This window comes from Gavia stellata, chromosome 13, assembly GCF_030936135.1.
Source record: "Gavia stellata isolate bGavSte3 chromosome 13, bGavSte3.hap2, whole genome shotgun sequence".
Lineage (NCBI taxonomy): Eukaryota > Metazoa > Chordata > Aves > Gaviiformes > Gaviidae > Gavia > Gavia stellata.
Window position 1 is genome coordinate 12,282,641 of NC_082606.1, and position 18,582 is coordinate 12,301,222.

The following is an 18,582-nucleotide window of genomic DNA, read 5'->3' on the forward strand; positions in this document are numbered from 1 at the left end:
AATTTTGTGCAAATACAGTTTTGACGTTTTGAAAGAAGATAGTGTGATCCTTCGAAAATGTAGGCTACAAAAAGATAGAGATCATTTCTTGCAAAATTAATTGCAGACCCTACATAGTAGGACATTCCTAAATACTTACTAATGCTTAATAATTGAAATTCACGTTTCAGGCAGACAGTAAAGCCCAACAGAAATACACATGCCATATATTTAGTATGTGCCAACATCACACGTAATTTTAAAATAATCAGGGTAATTTAGCATAAGAAAACAAATATAACGTATTCTTTTAATTAAAAGTTGATTTTAGATAATGAATAAAAAATGATTTGTTATGAGATTATGCTGTCAAGGTATTAATCATTTGAAATTACTGTGCATGTTGTAACAATACAATGACACCTAGTTCTAGCTTACTAAAAAAAAATATATTTTAAAGAGAAAGGAAACATGGTGCTAAAAAAAAAAATCCCAAACCCATAATGGCTCAATATGTATTGTTTCCTAGTGCAGAAGCAAATTTAGATTTCTTCTTAGTGATGTGGGTTTTTTCACTGGATGTCTTTATATTTGAAATGGAGAGTCAAACACATGTAGCTGTCGTGCTGCAAGCTTGTGCTGCTTTTCCACTTTAAAATTAACAACTGCCTTTGACATGAAAGTGTCAGCCAGTATGGCTAAAGATGTTCCCCCCGTGAAGGGGCAGTACCTTTTGAAGTACACCTACTTGAATAATTTTCAGTCAGACATTAAGGGTTGTAATGTACAAATAGTTATAATAATGTACAAAGGGTTGCAACATACAAATAGTTACTTTAGTGACATATAAAAGTGCATCTACAACACAAATTATGGAATATTTTTGTTCAGAAATTCTGTTCTGGGTTTATTCTGTCTAAAATGTGTCAAGTGACCATTTTCCAGAGTTACTTGTTTTGGTCTATATTGAACCAGCCTTTGCTTAACCAGAGTGATGTGGTGGCTGGGTGGGTCTAGCCAAACAATCGCCTCTCCCGACACGCTCTGCCGGACTAGTTGGTGGGTGCAAACACCACAGAAGTCTAGGAAAAGAAATATTCACCATTTGTTAGAAAAATAAGTACAGGAAAAAAAAAAACTCTCCCTTTACTAACAGAGAAGGAATGGGACAGCCAAAAGCTAACCAGCCATAACAGCAGTAATGCTGATGCCAAAGCAGCCACTTACAGACTCCCCATTCTGAAAGGGAACTGCAACACTTAAGGAAAAGCTTAGCAAGGAAAGAAATGAAAGCAAATTTCAGTTTTTTTCCTCAGATGCTCTCCTGGGTCAATTCCTTGGGTTAAGCACCCTAAAGTCTCTCTTGAAGAACAATCTGTAGCTGATGAGCACATGAAGGGTGCTTGATGCCGGCAGCAGGAACATGCTCACAAGGGGAGGTCCCAGGCCCAGAGCACAGGGTTGGCCTGAGCACTCAGGGCTGCGGAGAGGTGCGTGCAGTCCTGGTGTGGGCGGATGAACGCAGACGAGAGGCTCCCGCTCATCTCTGGCTTGCTTTGTTTTTTGCAAAAAAACCCAAATAATTTTGAACAGAACAGAGACAAGTAAAAAAGACAAAACAAAAAAGAGCTGCAGGCCCATAGCAGTGAGATGATTGCAAGAAAACCAATTTGTAAAGCCATGAGTAGTTATCTGTATGACTGTGCTGCCAGCACAAACCTATGGCCTTTTAAATTGGGGTCTTAAAGTAATCAGAGTAGTTACAAAAATCAGGATGCCTCTGTCTTAGTGGCATCTTGCTAATGACTCACTCTGTGACCCCGGGAAGATTATGCAGGGTTTATGCAATGTAATGGATCCTCAGAAGGCAGTGTTATTAGTTGGACTATGTGTAGTTGGTTTGTTGGTAATGTTTTCCACTTAAGGTTTCCTTATTTCTCCTTCTCCCTTCCCTGATTCTAAGCACCAGCAAGGACATCTTGCAGGTAGATAAAGGGAAAGAGAACTCTTTTCCCATCTGGGAAAGGTTAGCAATTGCAGGAGTGGGGAGGAGTTGGCTGGTATTTCCCCAGGTGCCTATTAATTTCATGGGATGGAAAAATATTTTTTAAAAATTGATCACGACAAAATACCTCATAAATGCAGCATCTGGACTTCAGCTGGGATATGCAAGCTTTTCATATAAAAAGCAGTACCAGGAGACCAACCTACCAAGACTGCATTTGTTGTTTAAATGTCATCATAGCACAGTATGAAAGAGCAAGAAACCAAAGGATTTGGGAGGAAAAAAAAACATTAAATATTTAATTAGATTCAGCTTTGCTCAGAGAACTAGAGATTCTCGCCTTTTTATTCAATCATACCAAAGTGCAACTGGTGTGAGGGCCTGACTCTGGACCAGCCATTGCTGCCTGCCTGAAAAACATTTCTGTAGACATACTGCATTGGCCTGACACACATCTGAAATTATAATCTGTCCTGAACTCTCAACTGAGAAACCATTTTTACTCTGCCTGAAATGAAATTTTTTGGAAGCTCTGATTTTATTAGTGCATTCTGAATTCATCTGATGACCTGATTTATGGTCTGCTTGCTTGCTTTTTTTCTGCAGTCACCAACTACCTTTCTGAGCTCTGCTCATTAAAATAGTAACTAGATCCAAGTCTGTGTCCTAGAGTGAAGGCTGCTGACCAAAGCGGAGATGCCAGAGGGTGACCATGTTTAGGTAAAAAGTTTGAGAATTCCTTGGGCTGCAACGGTGGTGCTGTGTCCTCTCTGCCAGAGTGGCGCCTCTGCCCTTCCTGTCAGTCTGGAAGAGTGTTGCTTAAGGTCCTGTAATACTTTAAGGGTAGGGAAGGAGAAGAAAATCTACCCCATGGCCAAGCTGACCTGACCATTTTCAGGAATTGGCCCCATCTGTCAACAAAAATGAAGTTTACGACAGGAAAACTTGAATGGCCAAAAAAAAAAAAAACCCACCACAAAAGCCAACTCCCAAACCAACCTGCACAAGTCTTGCTGTCCTTGTTTTGCAAATCACAGGCTGTTTTTTCCAGGGCAGAGTCCCACTGACTTGCACAAAAATCAGCAACGAATAACGGTTCTCAATAAAGGCCCTCCTGCAGGAGCATACCTGGCTGTAATAGCTGTTCTGTAAGTTTTTCCAGTAGTTGACCTTAAACATTGGCAAAAGCAGACCATGAGCTAACTGGTTTGCTTCTGTAGCTGTATGACAGCCTTTAACATATGTCTATTCCTGCACAGAAACAGACGGCTGCCTAGTAAGAGAAGAAAGGTGGCAAGTGTTTTTTAATTTGGGTCACTTTTTAAGCACAGGCTTATTTCTCAAATCTTTGATTTACAATACTGGCCTCACATGAGGAAAAAATAATCAAAAGTAGATCAGAGCAGATGAATCATAAAAGCAATGCACAAGCTAGCGGTACCTTCCGTTTCTGTGCAATGCATATCCATCTGATTACTCCAATTTCCTCAGGAATACATGTTGGTCAATTAACATGAGATTTTTTTTGTTACAGACTAATGGCAAATTTTTATAATCAGGCTATGCTGCATAATCGTGAATGGCTATTAGTCACAGGTTATTGTGCCTGGCCAACGATTAGGTGAGCGAGAAGCACTTCCAATATTAATGCTGAATGTGAGAATTGATTTCTGTGAAAGCTTGTGCATGCAGCACTGACATTCAGTCTCTGTCACTGTTAGCACAGTTGAAATACTGACTCCATCGAATGAGATGGCAGAGCTGCATGGGGCCAGGCCCTCACCCTCAATCACTCAGACGTTCTCAGAAAGCAAATGCTAAGGAGGTGTGAGCAAGGCCAAAGCAAAATGGGATGCACATCTGCAGGAAAGCATTTGCTGTAACAGGACGCAGCCCCAACATCATCTCTGGCCACGTTTGTTTGATAAGGAGATCAAGGCTTCAGAATAAGAAAAATGCCTCTGTGGGAATGGTCTGCCTTTTCTTTTTTTTTGGAGGGTTTTTCAGCAGGTACTGCAATGGGAGCTGAACAGGCTTGCAAAGGCCAGCTGACATTTTGTGTGTGGAGTCCTCTTGCCATCCCTGGACAACAGCATGTGTGGTTGTAAGTTTGCATGGTTTAAAATTCACTGGAAAAGCCCATGATATATTACACTGAACTGGGACATAAGGCACCAGATGTCAAACTCCCAGTTACAAGAGAAAAGCTATATAAAGGCACCCACTGAGCACACTGACACTATCTTGTGGGGAGCTACTTGTGCTAACAGAGGCAGAAGAGGATGTTTTGTGGTGTTTGTTTCACTTCTGTTGGTAACACTCAAGTAAGGGGTATCAAAATATCAAAATCACAGAATCACAGAATGGTTGAGGTTGGAAGGGACCTCTAGAGGTCATCTGGTCCAACCCCCCCTGCTCAAGCAGGGCCACCTAGAGATACTCAATCATTCAGGAGATCACTGAGCTGAATTAGGACCCTGAACAGAAAGACAGTAAAAATAATTACTCATCCTTAAAATTCTTTCTAGGAGAACTTTCAGATTAAGAAGGTCTTTTTGCACAAAGGTGAAGTCTTCCTTCTACCCAAACTGAGATGAGTTTGGCTATCTGACTACTATTTTTTTATTGCAGCACTTACTTGTCTTTGACACGCATAGAGTGCACATCTCAAATAGTCCTTCACTGTTCAGATCCCACAGGATATCAGCTGATCCTAACGTACCGTGTACCACTCTCCATGCGAGTCTTTCATCTGAAGTGACATCATGATCAAAGGCAAGGTTATACGGAGTGCAACACACTGTGAGAAAGTCACGTGCTATTTCAGAGCTACTTCATTACTGGGATGGATAGTTCAGAAAGCACTCGAAAATGACATTTTACTATACATGATATGTTCCATATTACAAGCATTCCTTGCTAGTTCCTGCTGCTTCAAACTGCAGTACTTGGTAAAAGGCTGGTTTCTCTTCCACAGGAACAAAATTCCAGGTAGAATTTCTCCCCCTACTCTGGTATAAGATATTCCAGGCCAGGAGGGACAAAATATCATATAGGACACAAAGCAAGATCAGTTGCCAAAAATAGACTTTTTTTGTCACATTTCAGACTAAAACCACTTAGAAACTTGTCATCTCAATTTGAGGGGGTGGGGAGAAAATGTTTGCCCTGAAACTGATTTACAGAATGGACAGCTTTATGATGTTGGCTTCTAACAAGATCTTGCACAAATGCCACAGAGCTAACAATGTCAGCAGTTTCTATCTAAATCCACTACTGGATTTTTTTTATACTCCTCCTTGTGTTCTATAAAACATCATTTCACTTGTCCTGCACAGGACAATAACTAACCTGTCTTGAAGCCTCACTTTGGTATTTTAGTGTTCATTTGTTTTTTCATAAAGTCCTTCCAATGAAGGCTTCTCTCTCTGGCAGCTGCTTCACAGCATATTCTAGCCCCACTCCTCTCTGCTTCAGATGCAAGGTCAAGTCAGGGTCAGAGGAGCCCAGCTTCAAAAAGTCAGACTCCACCTTTGCTATGCCACCCGATCTCACCTCCAAGCTCGTCACAGCATGAATGACAAGACAGAACCTTCTCCAGGACGTTTCTCTGTTAGCTCTTTCCTATCGAGCATGGGCTCCTCCATCCCATCAATGTAACTCGGGTGTTGACATTAGTACCACTGAAAATTTCCCCAGATCTCCATCAAACACCCATAAGTAGCTTGTCCATAATAGGGTCAGGGAGAGCAGTGGGGAGACAGACCCACACCAAACCAGGAATCTCAAAGCAAGTCTGGAAAACCAGTAGAAACCAGCAGGAGATACATGTCTAAATACCACTCATGCCTTTGAAAATCCCCTCAGCTGTTAGGCCCATTTAATCCTTGCTCTCTGTTCAGACATTAACAAAGACGCCAGCTATGATGTGTATCATTCACCCTGTAGGCACAGGGAAGAAACATGGCATTTCTGGAAAGCATACCAAATCCCCTAATTCCAACCTGAAGAAGCGACAGACACCACCTAGCTAATACCTCATGATGAAGACAGGGTTTCAACCAGTAACCACAGACCTATGAAGTCCCCGATACCTTATTTAAGTATTTCTGAACTATCCAAAGTTGCAGAATGTGTTTTCATCTGGGGGGTTATTTTCCTAGTTGGGTTTCTTTGCTGTTATGGCTGTTTTAAAATAAAGCAGTTCTGGAATACTAATAAGTCTATGTGTATTTTTTCCCCAAGAATATTACAAAAGTTGACATTAAATGTACTAGCCTGAACTCAGTTTCTGTCTGATTTAATAAATTTATGCCAGCCAACCAGCAATATTTTTTTTAATTAACCCTGGAGGTTAAATGGAAGTTTACTAAAATCAGAATACATTAAATGAATAATTTCTCTTGGCTTCTTTCAGGAAGTCTCTCTCTTACCCCAATAATCACTTCAGCTGCAAAGAGATCAATAAGGTCTTTCCATTCAATGAGTAGAAGGCATACATTAAAAAGTTGGTAACAAACCTGATAGACTGGAGAAGGTATTACAGCCTATTACGGGTTTTTTTTGACACTAAATCCATCTGCTAAAAATTCTTGAGAAAAGGTTACTGCCCATACACTAACTTTGCCAAATGGAATAATTTGTTGGCGTTGCTTGAGAAGATTTCCTGGCGTTTATCCACAAACACAAGTCATGTCTGTTAAATCCTCATTACATGAGAAACCAGACTTTTAATCCTGAAACCAAAAATAGCTTCAGAAGCCAACCATTGTTGGGTCTTCCCATCCCATAAATGGACAAAAATCAGGTTATCATTTCCTAGACTACAAAATCCCAGTAAAGAATCCTCCCCTTCCCCATTAAGGAGACTCCCAACCTAACAGCTCACCAGGTACAGTGTGCACGGCCCCAGATACACTGCACACATTTCTTTGCCACTTTTTTTAGGAAGCTGTCCCCACATAGCAACTGGGTTTTGTTAGCCCCAGGAGTGGTCACTCAAGACCGTTCAATGCAGGTTACGCTTGTGAGCAAAGACTAAATTCAAGGTGATTTAGTGTCAGTCTCACTGAAGTACATGGAACAGTATAAAACCCTCCAATTATATCTTCTCTTTGGCTGTAATTATACTGATAGTTTTAGATCATTAAATATAGCCATCATCATACTTCTTTCAATCTCTTAAGCCAAACATGCAGACTCACAAAGAAAAGGCGTGAGTTTTTACAAGAGTCGAACAGTAACAAGAACTCAATGACAGCGTCCACGGCAGTGCAACAGAGCTTAGCTACGCAGCTCCCAGCGGAGAAGCAAGTATTTTTACATCCATCGCAGGAGGCAGAGCTAATGTGCTAGAAGAATTTCAGGCTGCAGAATCCCCTCCATGGATTTAAACCCTTAGACAGAAATGTCTTGGTTTATTCCCGTGATATTTTCATAGAACAGAAATCACCTGGCAAATTACTTCTGGTCATGTTTGGCAGGGATTTACCAACAGTGGTTCAGTTCTCAACACAGTCTCAGTTTTCCTCTGCGGCCCCATTTTGTTCTTGTTAAGTAAACAGACTAGCACTCAGAAAAGTGCTCAAAGTAAAGCACTTCTTTATATTATGTGCCTGACTGAAATAAGCATTTCAATTAGATTCATTAAGGAAGTTATTACTTGTTAATTGAATAGCAACAGACTGCTAAGGATCACTTATTGAGGTCTAATAAGTATGTAAGAGCGAAATCTACTCTTCATGTAATTCCATCAGCAATAAACTAGTGTAATTAGCTTCTTACTAACAAACTTAAATTGTGGGGAATGTTGAGGCAGATAATTGGCACTTAGGAAGATACCTATAGTAAGTTAGTGCAGTATCAATTAACTTACTTATGAAATGTCAGTTTAAACTCTGAACAAATAGTTGATACTAATGGGCTATGGGTTACTTGGTTAAATGCTGTTTAAATGCTTAAACTTCATATTCAGAAAAAATTAAAACAAGTCCTCTGACTGCTCCTTTTAAAAATTATTACATATGCCTCATTTCCAGGTGTATAACCTATGGATTACCTGCAATAACCGTCAGTAAGGACTCCGGGGCGCTGGCTATGCACCCTGTCACACGTGGGTGATTCAAGGACTTGTTTTGCCCAGGCTGCTGTCTGCTCAGGAGCCTGCTTGCCTCTGACCCCTCACTCCCTCACACCGTGTGCAGGTTATTTAGTAACTTGTTCTCACAGAACTGTACTTCTAAAGGAGTGTGAGTCATCTGAAGACCAGCTAATCCCTACTCCTTGCACTTCAGCAGACAACCACCACAGGACCTCCACCCCCTCTCCAGTTTGATCAAATTAAGGTTCATACCTCATGACTGTGAAGTCTCATTTTATACGTGAAGAATGTGAGTCACCAAAGCAGTAACTTCTGCCCAAAGGTGTCTCGGAAAGATCACAGTAGCTCTGGGATCATTTCCTTCCCCAGGAGCTAGCACATATGGTAACTTGACATGCCATTTGGACTCCATAACCAACCTGAGCTGATGGAACAACGTAAACATCAATAATTGTCTGGTCAGGACAAGCAGCAACAGAACTGACCTTCATGCCTCTAGTCCTGTAATCTTATCACAGCCCTGTCTCTTCCTCCAAATATTCTCCAGATGTTCTGGAAAGGCTCTGCCTCCCTGTTTGAAATGGAAATCCCTCTGCTCACTCTTTGACTTAACATGCAGTTTGGCTGCAGGAAGTGAAACATTTTGCAATGGCACGGAGCTTATGGAGGACTTCTGTTCGTACGCAAAGCCTGAGCCTTCGTGCCCAACGGAGGCCTTGGGAGCAGCGGTAGGAGGGGAAGGTAAGGAACGCACACTCCAGGGAGCAGAGCCAGCCCTTGGTGGTAGAGGGAAGGGTCTGGAGCTTCAGTGAAGTTGTTTGGAGAGGAGGCAGTGGCACAGAGGTGGGGTGCTGCCAGGGCAGAAACCAGGCAGGAGAACTGAGGACAGCAGGCAAGAGTCCCCAGCTGGACACACCAGGGTGTGGGGCAGACAAGGTGGAAGGGAAGTGCAATACAGGGCTGGGGCCTAGCCTGGGCGAGAAGGACAGGAGGGCCAGGAATCAGGAAGCTATTGGCAAAGGCAGTACTTGCCATTTTAAGGGTATCTGTGCAAACCAATTTTAGAAACTTCTATTTTAAAACACATTCATCCCTCCCCCCCCCCCCCCCCGAAACACACACTGATCCATCATGTGGAAATACTTCAGACTCATCTATTTAAAAAAATTGACAGCATATCCCTGTCAGCTAGGAGTGTGATTTTTTTTCAGCTATGCCAGCAAAAGCCCTAATGTAGAGACAGCTGTAATATGAGCAAAAGGGGAAAAAAAAGTTTATTTTTGCCAATACAGCTTCTTTTGCTCAGGCAACTGATACAAGCTATAATTTTTGCAGGCTTTTTCCTAGTGTAAGCTTCTGCACTCTGAGTGACTGCACTGTCAGTGCAGCTATGCACCAGGTTCAAAAAAGGTGTCCACAAGGCCTTAAATTGTGTTGGAGAAAGGACAGCACCCAGCACTGTGAAATCCTGTCAGTGCCGTGAGCTCATAGGTATGGATGCAATAAAAATACAAAATAATAATGAATTCTAAGCCCAACTTTCCCAAGCTCCAGAGTACCGGCAGCCAAATCCTTCTCACTTCTCCAACCTTTGTAACAAGCAGCTCCAACCCACTACAGCACCGTGGGTAATCAATGCCTGCTTAGAGTAAATCATATCTCAAAACTTAGAGCTGTCTCAGTGTCCAGAAAGCCCTGGGAAGTTGAGAAGTATGAGAAGGACTTTTCTGTTCCGTATGGATGAAACAAAACTTAAGCATTTGGGGGGAAAGGCAATCTCAAATAATAAATAATGCAGAAACTCCGACATACCTTTTAAAGCTTCAGTCCCCTTATAATTTAATGTTTGAAATGCTATGCTGTTTCTCTGGAAGCCTTTTCTCTCTCCACTGCTGATGATGGTCTGTCTTCTTAGACACTTGAATAATGTCTCTCTTCCTCTCGTAACATCTTCTTTGACTACTCCTCATGCATAGTAATGCTAATAATCTTGCAGCTTTCAACGACATTTTTCTTCTTTTAAATGAATGCCTGGTTTTATGCAGGGCTCTTTTGTTCAGCACCATGTCTCCTGCATGCCTCTTTCACTGCACAGTGTACCTGTGTACATACAAATGTCAATTTACTGCTGCCCATTATGAGCTGTTCATGTTCCATTTAGCAGCATGCAGAAGAATCAGACTAATTGATTACCTGTATTGTATAAATTGTAGCAAAGCATAAATGATGCAGTCAAGATTAGCTTGCTATTATGTTGAATATTGTACAAATATATATGTAAGCATAATCCCTCCCAAAAGAACTTATACCATCATTAACTAGGGACCTTTTGCATGTGAAATGGACTTGATACTGGCAAATTATACAGTGGATAATACTATGTGCAGTCATGTAGAAGGATATATTTCATACTACCTGACCACCACACAGTTTTACAATTCTTTCCTCAGAGAAGATGAATTCAGATTCTATCACCTCCTAAATGTAATCATGTAAATATGGACAATAGATAAATATTAAGCTCATTTGTCAAGGGGAACTAGGAAATTCATCTCAGGTAATGAAACAAGAAAGGACGAGAAATGCAAATAGAATCCAAAATGTAACTGTTAGTCCAGTCCTGTAACTGGTAGGGAGCACACTAATGTGCTTTGTGCTTCTAAGTTATTTTTAAGCACCTTCTCAGTCATCGTTAAATGTTAAAAGGATCTTGTATCTTTTGGAAGGGGTACAGTTGAAGATCCTGGCTGTTTCCAAAGCTTCCTGAAATAGAAATCCTCACGTGTAAATGGCCAATATAGGATTTCAAATGCATTTTATATAAATAATTCTAGTAGGAATCCTGGACTAAAATCATTCTGATGGCTTTGATATAAGCGCACAGTTGGTCTATGAACTTGCAGCTACTGCAAAGAGTAATCACATTAATCTGAACATTATTCCAATGGCAGCTGACAAAGAAATGAACACCAAACTAGCCAGCTCAGGCCTCTCCTGCTTATTTAACCAGTCCTCCTGCTGCACTTAATATTATCACTATAAAATCCAGAGAGAGCTCTTCTGCTTAAACACAGTCTTGAAACTAAGTCATACACTGCATTCTCAGAAACAGTCACACACCATTAAACATAAGAAGCAAATTATAAGCAAGAGCTTAGAATAAAGGTGGAACACACAGACACCTTCAGAACATTGAACATGATTATAGCAAATGCCATCATTCACTTTTCCTTTGAATTGATGTTAACAAGTAAAGCATTTTGCTTGTCTTTGTTTACCAGGAGGACATAAATACTGCATAAACTACACCTTCTTGCCAACTAAGCTTTGTCTACAGGATGGCAGCTTGTTCTAACTATGTTTATACTTTCAAAGAGTTGAAAGCTAAGTGGTTGAGCAGGAACAGTTTGGGATGCTCGATACATGTGAAATGTGCTTTTCTTTAAATAAGTACTTGAGAAAACCTTAAATGTCTCACCCTGAGATTGTCCAAAGATCTGCAGCACCACTCAACAGGATCTATCTCCAACTAGTATTTCATGAAACACCTGAGTGCTGTGGGAGCCTACATCCTAGTCTAAATAGCAGCTTCCTCAGGGATTTAGAGCCACCTTTCCCCTAGTAAAGAATGATGGTAATAGACAGCTAGGAAGAGGATTACAAAAGCACTCAGGTCTTTCTGAGGTGCTAATGCACTACTAGGCAATCCAGCAATGCCCTGCCGAGGCCTTCTATGTGTTCCAGCTTCCCTAATTTTGCCCACAGAAGCCCCTCTCACTCGCATGCCAAGCGGCTGCTCAGAGCCCTGCAGACTCCCTTCAATGAGGCAGCTGCCCCATACCTTGGTGTTGTAACACTAAACTTCCTAGTGCTGGGATCTTGGTGGAGCCTTCCTGTCATGGGTTTATCATACTCCAGAAAATACAGCGTAGACAGGCAGTGCTGTATTAACACTTACAGTGACTAAGATCTTCACAGGGCCACAGAGCTAGTTTGGGGAAATTTCATATGCAAAAACTTTAAGATGCCTCTGAATGCCAGCACAGCTGCAGCACTTGGTGGGCTCCTTGTGGATATTTTTGCAGGGCAAACATTGAGTGATGTTGCAGGGGAATCATCTTGCAGTGTGCTATTTAGTGGGGATAGAAAAAAGCCCTGTCCTTACTCTCCCACCAGGCAAGCATAGGCACCTTTGCCAATTCAGCATGAGGTGATCTAAACTTAACTGTTTCAATGTGCCTATGATGGGCTGGTTCTGCCTCCAAAGCTGCAAGCTGGCTGGAGACCCGTTGTTAGGACCTATGGATTGAGAGCAAACTGGAACAGCTTCCACTGGTGTTGTGCAAAGCCAGAGCCAGGCTGGTGAAAGAAATTACAACATAATATCAAAATGTATCTTTCAGTCAGCCCAAGGATGAAATGCCCTGGCTGCTTCTGCCTTGCTTGAGCACCCCAATTCTGATTTCCCATTTCACATGGAAGCAAAACAAGAAAATCATATGCTTAAGCATGGTTGCTCTGTTTAATACAAACTGGGCTGTGCTCCATAGATTACTGAATGAAATATTAGCATCAAGTACCACCATGCAGTGTGCAACATCTGGAAAAAAGTTATAGAGCAATTTTCATTATTTTTACAGAAGAGAAAACTGCAAATGGTAGAACGTCTAAGAGGGAATTCTAACAGATTGTAGATTGTTGGGGACTCTCTTTCCAGCTGTGGCAAGCCTCATAATAAAACACACAATCACCTCAAAGCTCAAACATCAGCAGAAACAAGGCAGCCCCCATGGAGAGCTTCCACGCAAGACAGGCTTTCAAAATGGAAGCTCCCCACAGGTAAGAAGCAGTCTGGATGCTTTGGAGAAAGTCTGAAAACATTTAAAGGATCAAGATATAGCCTTGAGTGAGATACTCTTTTTTTTGTTTCTTTGGGAGAGGTTTTCCTTGTTTTGTGCATTAAATAAAAGAGAGAGCAGACACTTTACTTATAAGAATATCCTCAATAAGCGTATATTCTTCAGAGAAAAAAACGAAGATGATGATTAGAAAGCAAAAACAAAGGAAACAGGAGGAATTCTAGGGACAAAATGTTCTTGACTGGTTATGGAGAAAAAAACCCAAGAGCTGCAAAACAGCAGCCCGTGTTATTTGCAAACACGTACCAAGGAGGCTGAGAATAGATCCAATGACAGCTGCAGCCTAATTGATAGGAGACTCGCCTAACAGGTTGTCAGACTGCTGCGTGGCTTCAATCCAGGCCACGTTGCTGGAGGCGCAATGTTAGAAACACTGACAAACGTTTACTAATAATAAATAAAAAAATATTCCAGGGCAAAGGGAAACATGGCTCCAAGTGACTACTTGCAAAATTGCGTTAGATCTCTAGGAAAGAGGAAAGTAAGCGGCAGAACGTGTGAGAGTCCCCCCAGGGCCTGCAGGACAGACGCAGGCAGCCTGCCAAGGCACTCCAGGATTGTGCTGCCTGTCAGGAGCATTGGCTCCGGGTGTGCTGAGAGCAGACCTCCACAGAGGCAACGAAAATAACTACCAGATCAGCAAAGAGCACAATCAAGAGAGTTGACTAGCTGCAAAAGAAAATGGTATTTGATGTATAGAGATGGATCTGTTCAATGGTAGGAAGGAAGCCACAGGGGCAAGTCTTTGAACTCTTCTTTTACTTACCAGGAAAAGGATGTATGGCTTCCTTGGCCAGTGGGGATGGGAAGCACTGTGAGACAGTTGAAAGTAGCTTAGGTACAGCCCTCAGCCCGTCCCATGCAACACACTCACAGCCAGAGAGTCACATTTGGGATTCTTTGAATGTATTCAGCTACATACTAGGACAGAAGGCTTGAAAGAATCTTTGGTCTTGAGCTCCCAAGTCAGCCATGGATCCAAGCAAGCTTCAGAGCAGACAGGTGAACAAGAGAAAGCTGAAGCAGAAGGAGGGGGAAAAAGAAAGAGAGAAGCCATATGGATGAAAGCCTGTTAGGACTGTGAAGGCTGCTCTCTTTGAAGGAGATCCAGCCTTGGTAAAGCTGAGACTCTATGTGGGAGGGAAACAATCTTCTGAAGGTAACACCTAGCACTATAAGCGGCACCTAGGGCAGGAATATTACTGTGTTTGTGTGCGCAGAGGGACCTTGAGCCATGGGTACACAGTCCCTCTGGATGTACCAGCACTACTAAACAGGCAAGTAAAGTCGATGCTTGAAGACAGCCCTTCCCAGCAAGGGGAACAGAGCAGAAAAAAAACGCGCTGCTGAGCAATCTGACTTCAGCTGCCCTCCAGCTCTCCTCGTTGGCATGGGGTTACTGAACTTGACGCTTCTCTGTCAATCTCTGGTTACTAAGTGAAGATAATCAGCAAATTAATACATTCAGAATTCATTCCTAAAAATATTTCATTAATTTCTATAGAAAGGAATTTCAGAACAAGCACTTTCTTTACTTGGTCACACCATGATATTAATTTCTGTCTCTGAGAATATCCAAAAAGGTTGCGAAATACCCGTAAACAACATTTTGCAGAACTAACCAAGTGATTTTACATAACAAATATACTCATAAACCTCCCTGTCTTCACATGCTGCAAAACAAAGGCAAAATGCACTCAGGAACCATTTGCTGTTCTCTCCTTTATGGAAAAGTGACATTAGTTCTTTATGATCCCTGAATTAAAACTCAGAGGGCACTTTTTTTTCCTCAGCAACATACAGAGGTCTAACACAGGACCACCATGAAAATTAATGGAGCAGCCACATAGCTAACAACTCTCCAGGGTACTTTCAATATATGCTCCTCAGCACTTAGCAAACCCATGGGTAGCTGCAGGAGAACGAGAAGATTACTCAACAAGCCAGGGCAGTCTGGATGAGGGGAGTTCAGTGCAGCCAAGGGTGCTGCTACATGAGAGTGAGACACTGTCAGAAATGGGTTTCAGAGGTAGGTTTCTGCAGCATTCTCTGAAATCCCAGCCTGCTCATCACAATCTCCTCCTGAAGAGCAACTTCTGGCAGACACTTCTCCTTTATTAGGCGAGTTCAGCAACTCAGTTTCCAGCATGGGAAATAGGGAATAACAAACAAGAAATTCAGAGCAAGGATCGTGAAACAAAAAGTTACCAATAAAGGGAACCAAAATTCTCTAGAGGCTTGTGCTTGGTGGATGCATGCATACATACAAATAGCCAGTTTATGAATGCAGATAGATCAGAACTCTTTCTGGTAATTACAGTAGAAGGTAAGCCTATTTCCAAGCTTTACAACCAAGCACCTCTGGATTGTGCACATTCTGAGTATCAAATTAAGAAAATTAAATCCCTCAAAACTCTGGTACACATTCACAGCCCCAGGTGTGGCTTAAAATACCAGTTAGCCCATCTCCTATTAACTGTAATGAAAACCCAGACTCTGGACTATGAGGAGTTTAAAACCCTGTTGAAAGTTGGCCTTCTGCTTCATAAGGCCCAGTACTCCATACAGTTCAAGGTGCTGTGTGTGAGAAAAGGCTGTAGACAGAACCACTATTTTTGTATTGTTTATGAAATAAACACCCTGAAGAGTATACTTGCATCACATTACTGCAAGAGTAGAATTACTGCTTGTGCTGGAAACCGAGCATCTCAATTTTTCATACAGAAATTTTTTGCCCGCTATAAAAGACCCTGACCCAGATTGGGTGAAATTTAGAGGCACGATCCCCTTATTGACTTTAATAGAAACAGGATTGAGCTCTATAATCAGCTTTTATTTAAGGCAGACATGCTCTTATGTACTGTGTTTTCGTAACTTCACCAGACCTTAGAAAGCATTAACCTGTTTTGAATTCACAACACTACTCCTTAAATAGTGGACTCTCACCCCAGAGACTAAGGACACTGAAACACTGACCTCCTGCATCCAGTGATTTTGATCATGAGTTTGCATCCCAGAACTGCAGGTCAGGTTTAGATCTCAGCTCAGTATATGAGCACATAGTGGGAGCAAGGAGTTATTTTCTAGGGCACATGAGTCAAATGCTCCATGCTGCTAGAGAAAATGGTATGGTTACTGAATGCAAAGGAGTTGCTGCTTCTTTACAGCCAGCCCACTTCAGCAGAAACCTCTGTAGGAAATAATGTAGAATCACCTTCTTACTGAGCAAACCACTGAAAGATCTTGCTTATTGATAGGGAGCAAGAGATGGGAGATAGCAGAGCACAGGAATATTCCAAAGCAGTTTGGGGTTTTACAACAAAAACAACTTTTGGCTTTTAAATGGAACAAACTATAGTTAGTACATTTCCCCAGACAGCAAAAATCAGAATTTTTGAAATTCCATAAATTATTCATAAGTTGCACCTGTGTCATCCCAAGAAGCCCCCCTAGCCACAGCGTTCAAAATTCAGAAAACGGTTGAGCATGTCAGAAGGGGATCCAAAGTCACACACACCAAACTACCACAGTGAACATCAGCAAAGAAGTGCACATTTGAAGCTTCATCCCTTGTTGGAGCATAAATCCTGGGCAAAGGCTTCAAGCATCTTCAGCAGGGCTTCAGCAACCAAAATGGCACAGCCATCTTCTGTATAGTTACTTGAATTTTCAGGCACTCACCTGGGCTCCAGCTATGCTGCAACCAACCAGCATTTGATTCACCTTTCAGGTAAAGAAAAGTAGTTCTTACACTGGTCTCAGTACTACAGTTTATAATTTATTTATAACGCAAATTCAAGTGTTTTGAGTTTCAGTTACCATTATTCAAGGCTGACATACAGCAGGCATTGGGACCATAGGTCAAGGCCATTTGTTGACCATTCCTGATGCTCTCCAACATAGCAACAGAATTGCTCAAGAACATCCTCTTTGCAATTTGAGAACCGCCATCATCAACTGTGTTTCTTTAGCAGGGTCATACTTGCCTTCTGCTACGACAGTAAAACTCATCTCTGTGGGATACTATCCACGACAAGACTGTGCAAAGACCTCCTCAGAGCCACAGTGCCTTACATCCCCACTGTCCGTGCCAAACATATTTCTAGCATTAAAACCAAATCCCAGCACAGATGACAAGGGCAAGAAAAAAACCCAATTCCCTACTATAAAAAACCTACACAGCCCTCTGTAGTCCAAGTGAGTGTTGTGGGAAGTTAATATATGATACAATTAACTGTTTATGACAGGTAAAGATTTCAGGCACTACTTGGAGGTACACAGAGGAAGGGCAAGAAAGTGATAGAGCATAACAGTGCTACCATATCCTACCACATCACTAGCACAATGCTTTACCCCTGTCCTTTAGCATTTTTCAGGATCAATTCCTCAGGTTTTACTAAAGCAAACTGACCGCAAAAACAAGCCCAAATCAAGTCCCCACTCATCACCTTAAACATTTCCAGGTACACACACTTTCTTCCGCCAAAGAAGCAGCAGCTCTGTACTACCAAGAACACCAAAAGAAGAGCCCTAGGTGCAGCCCTGACTGCCACGCACCCCAACCAGCAAGCCTCCATCTCTTCGCACCATGGCAATGGCCTCAAAGAAGACACTGAGTAGTGCTGTATCAGAGCCCTTCTTCATTCATCCACAGTCCTGTATGCAATGATTAAAAGTTGTATATTGTCCACCAATATTTCGGCACCAACCTCAGGACTGGAGTCAAAGAGCTTTTGTTTGGCTGCTGTTCACCACTCCCCAACTAGTGGTTTTGCTATTCACGTGAATAACAAGTTATTTTGTCAAGAAACATTTTTTTAATTTCTTTCAATTCAAATAAAGACTTTGCTAATGCTCAAAGCCATGGAAAACAGGCAGGTCACAACCGTTTCAGGGGAACCTTTTATTTTTTAATGCTATCAGGAAGTAATGCTTTACCTGAATTAGCTGGTATTAGAACTCTTACTGTTCAAAATATTCAGCTAGGAACTATCTTGCTCACAGATGCTGCAAAACCAGATATCACAGGTTGGTTGCAAAATTTCAAGTGCCACATAGGAAGATATGTATTAAGCATATGTGCTAAACATAATTTTGTACAACTTAGGTCTTAAAAGAGACACCTAACAGCTCATTAATGAACAAGTTGTTAATATTATTATTTACTGAAAGCAAACACTGTGATATGACACAAAGGGAGATAAGATGTGCTCCTTGTCCCAGTAAGTTATAAAGATTCAATCATTTGGCTTCACTGAAGAACTCAAAGGGACTAATGAAAAAATGACTGACGCTTGCAGGAGACCATGCATGGCAAAAGTCAGTGGCAAAGAGTACCTTGGGAAGTTGTAAGGCTGTAAAAACAGAGATGTAACAATGATATTTCTGCTGTAATCTTCAATGCATAGTAATCATAACTGGTTAGACTTAACCTGGTAAGAAATAAGAGGCACTGACAAAACAACAAGCCTGAAACTTTATGAGAAGACAGGCAAACCCTTGCCAATTGGCCTGCTCCAGCTTACTGGCTTTTAACTCCCACACTTGTAAGACTTTGTGATGGCCCAGGTTGACTGACT